Genomic DNA, 4,575 nt, shown 5'->3' with positions numbered 1-4,575 from the left:
TGGGCAAGCCGGCGAGTGCTGATTTGTGCGAGTCTCTTTTCTTCCGAGCACAATTCTAAAAGTAGAGAATTGCGTGACTCGGGAAACGTGTGTATTTGTCTAAAGTGTAAACCCGCTCGCCAGCGTCGACGAAGATCTCAGCTGATTTTACGTATGGCCGAACCCGCATATATACCACGCGGACAAACACCCGTGGTGCGTAATTACCCCTAATTACATTGGTTTGGGTCAACGTCGAATCACGCTGTCACAATGACCAGGCAGGTGTAGCTCAGGTTGCAGAGCGTTCTTTCTGATCCATACCACGTGGTCAATACAATGCGCGCTCCGAGTAACGCCACCTGGTACATGCAGGACCTAAGTTCGTGAAACCGTGACGACAGTCAATCCGGCAAAGAAAAAGATTTATATATATATATATATATATATATATATATATATATATGTATATATATATGTAATGTATATGTATATATATATGTATGTAATGTATATGTATATATGTAATGTATATGTATATATATATATATATATATATATATATGTATGTATAACATAAAAATAGAATAAATAAATGGGTAAATAAGAGAAAATAGATGACATGATGTAAAATAACAAAGACAGAGTGAAATCTATTAGTAAATGAAGAGATATATAAAGAAAATTGAATAAATATAGATAAAAAAATATATATACCTATGTATCCATATGTGTATACGTATATATATATACATATATATATATATAATATACTGTATATATATATATATATAATATACTGTATATATATATATATACACACACACACACATGTCAAAGGGGGAAGCATGAACACAAGACTCAGTGAGCGAGTTTTTGGCCAGGCGTTTCGGACCTAGTCCGCGGACCTTCAAGGGTGTGATGGGGTGCAGTGTTCAAAAGGTTCTTTATACTGATCGCTGGAACAGGGGGAGGTCGTCTTCGCCGAGCGGATGTCCAGATTCCGTGTCCGTCCCGTGTCAGTGGAAACCAGTACATGCATGTATCCTTGTCCATTTTTGTACGATCCGGCTTGGATAACCGTTCGTTCGGAGAACATCACGAAGGTGTCTTTTCTTTGTCTTCAGCGCGTCAGACACAACACACCGAAACACAAACCTCATACAGAGGACACAGGATTACAACCCCCTACATTAAAGGTGCGTTGGAGGTGACGGCCAGGGTACTCCGGGACAAGAAGACACAGGTAGCACACAAACCACGCAACACTCTGCATTACAACTTAAGGTCAAGGACACGGAAGCACTCACACAGCAGGCGGGAGTGGTGTACCACCTTGGCTGTTTGGATTGTGGTGCAGACTACAAACACAAAAGAAACTCGCCACCAGGGTAGGAGAACACAGATGAACACACATTGATGAAATAAAATTAAGTATTTTGCTTTATTTCAGTTGGTTTCGTCCAGGTCCCAGTTACAATTTTGCTTCCTATTTTACTTAGGTTTTATATGACATTTGGTCACAAGGATTATGACACGCCTACTTCCTGACCAGCCAAAAGCCACTGTCCTTTTTCATTTACAGCATTGCTTTTTCTCGTCCAGTTAATTAAAACCCCGTTGTTTGTCAAGTGCACATTGCTCTTCTGTGCAAGTCTATTCCATACGTGTTCACATAATAGTTACCTATTTGTACGTGTGACCATTTATCCCTTCACATGGGACACTTGGTCCGCCACCTTGGTTTGGTTGCGTGGTCATTCCTTCCCCCTTTTTCAAAATATGTGTTTCTCATGTTGCCCTTTTTCACTTTTATTGTATGTTATTGTTTTTGTTTCACTTTTATTGGATGTTATCGTTTTTGTCCCATTCATAAGAAGAGAGATATACATAAGAAATAAAGGAGACTGCAAAAGACCATAAGGCCTACACTAGGCAGCTCCGTATCCATCACCACCTGTCATCCCCATCCATAAAGTTGTCTAATCGTTTTTTAAAACAACTGATAGTTTCAGCGCTTACTACATGGTTACTAAGTTTATTCCATTCATCGACCACCCTATTAGTAAACCAATTCTTTTGTTTTATTATGATGACCTTGTTTGCATCACCCTTGTTATAGCCTTTGATCCACTTGAACACTTCTATTAGATCACCCCGCACTCTGCGTCTTTCCAGAGAGTGTAAGTTTAGGTGCCTAAGCCTCTGTTCGTAAGGCAAATTTCCGAGTCCTTGTATCATTTTGGTCATTCTTCTCTGTACTGATTCTAGTGAATTTACGTCCATTCTGTAGGACGGAGACCAAAACTGTACCGCATAGTCAAGGATGGGTCTAAGTATCGCTAGATAGAGTTTAATAATTACCTCTGCACTTCTATTCGTTACCGTCCTAGCAATGAAGCCTAATGCTCTGTTAGCTTTATTTCTGGCGCTAATACACTGCTTCCTGGTTTTAAGGTCCGGACTCACCAGAACTCCCAAGTCCCTCTCGCACTCAGATTTTTCTAAAAACGTGTTATCTAAGTTGTATCTATTTTCGGGGTTGTGTAGCCCTACGTTTAACACGCTACACTTAGAGATATTGAAGTTCATTTGCCATTTCACCGACCATGTTAACAGATTATTAAGGTCATCCTGCAGAATCTGGGCGTCGTCTCCTGACCTAATTAGGCGTCCTATTTTAGTGTCATCCGCAAACTTACTAACATCACTATTTAACCCTTCGTCTAAGTCGTTTATATACATAATGAACAACAAGGGACCCAAAACCGAGCCCTGGGGGACCCCGCTAGTAACATTGCCCCACCTAGATTTTATTCCATTTATGGTGACCCGCTGTTTTCTGTTACTAATCCAAGCTCTAATCCATTCTAACACTTTTCCTCCTATGCCATGGGCTTTGATTTTATTTAGTAGTCTCTGGTGTGGCACTTTGTCGAACGCTTTGCTAAAGTCAAGGTAAATAACATCGTAATTTTCATTGTTGTCTGACGCCTTATATACCTTAGTGTAAAAGGATAGAAGATTAGTCACACATGACTTACCCTTGGAGAAACCATGCTGTGAATCACGAATTAAATTATGCCCTTCAATGTGTTCTCTGAGTCTATTTACTATTATTGATTCAAGCATTTTTCCTATAACCGATGTCAAACTGATTGGCCTGTAGTTGCATATAGACGACCTATCTCCCTTCTTAAAAACAGGAACAACGTTTGCCTGCCTCCAAGCAGTTGGAACAGAACCAGTGTCTACCGATTTATTGAATATTTCAGTTAACTGGTCGCAGATTTCAAATTTACACTCTTTAAGCATTCTTGGAAAAATTTCGTCTGGACCCGGAGATTTTGTAGCTTTAAGTCTGTCAATCTGCTTGACTACTTCTTCTTTACTAATGCTGATATTAGTTAGACTACTTTCTTCATCCCCTCTGAAAATCGGATCGCAGTCAGGTACTTTATCTAACCTCTCATTAGTAAACACCGATAGAAAATAATTCTTAAACTCCTCACTCATTTTTTCTTCCGATTCAATCATGACATTTTCATCGTTTTTAATTGGTCCTATTCTTTCTTTATTTTTTGTTCTATAGAGGTGAAAGAAACCCTTTGGGTTGGATTTTGCTTGACTGGCAACCTTGATTTCATAATTACGTTTCGCTGAATGTGTATTCCTTTTAACCAGCTTTGCCATTTCGTTATATCTTGATCTAAGGTGTGATTCCCCGTTTTTCATTTTTACGTAAAGTCTTCTTTTCATTCCGATCTCATGTTTCAATCTGTCCGTCATCCATTTGGGAGTATTACTATTTTTCCGTATTGACTTTAGGGGGATAAATGTATTTTGTGCATTAATAATTAGATCAGTTAGATTGTTATACATTTCATTTAAATTACTGACCTGACTGTTAGGCCCTCGCCCCCAATTGACCTGACCTAAGGTATGCGTATTACCCTCCTTGACCCAGACCTGACCTAAGGTATGCATATTACCCTCCATGACCCATACCTGACTACCATATTAAATGGTTCACATTTCGTCATGATTAACGGAGCGAGGACTTCACCAAGGTCCTCTTCCAGTTACATCCCGAACCACATAAAAACAAGTTCGCTGTGTGTAGCCCATTATATCCCCTGAAGACGATTCCTGGACGGGAATCAAAACGTTGGGCTTAATAAACCCTTCAAATCGAGTCTGGTGCTTCCCTCTCTTCAATATGGATCCTAGATACTATATTTTTACGTTTGTATATATATATAATGTAATTGCATGTGTATCCTATATTTGGACGTTTATGAAAAGACTGCCTTTGCAGAAGATGAAATAGAATGAAATGTAGTAAAATATCATACACAATTACAAGACAAAACAAATAGAAAAATAGAATAAAATATACATAAGCCTCAGCGTGGAGAGATGAACTGCTGTCTAAACAGGAAGTTTGATTTTTTATTTCTATTGAAATGAAAGATAATTAAATTTTGATATTTGTGGAAGATATGAAGGATTCGTACATTAGAGTCCTGATAATCAGCCTTTAGAAGGCAATGCATTGGCTTGTTTATCCTTTTATTTATTTATTTATGTATTGTT

This window comes from Oratosquilla oratoria, chromosome 1 (genome assembly GCF_046742065.1).
Source record: "Oratosquilla oratoria isolate Oo_2021 chromosome 1, ASM4674206v1, whole genome shotgun sequence".
Lineage (NCBI taxonomy): Eukaryota > Metazoa > Arthropoda > Malacostraca > Stomatopoda > Squillidae > Oratosquilla > Oratosquilla oratoria.
This window is presented reverse-complemented; position numbering follows the sequence as displayed.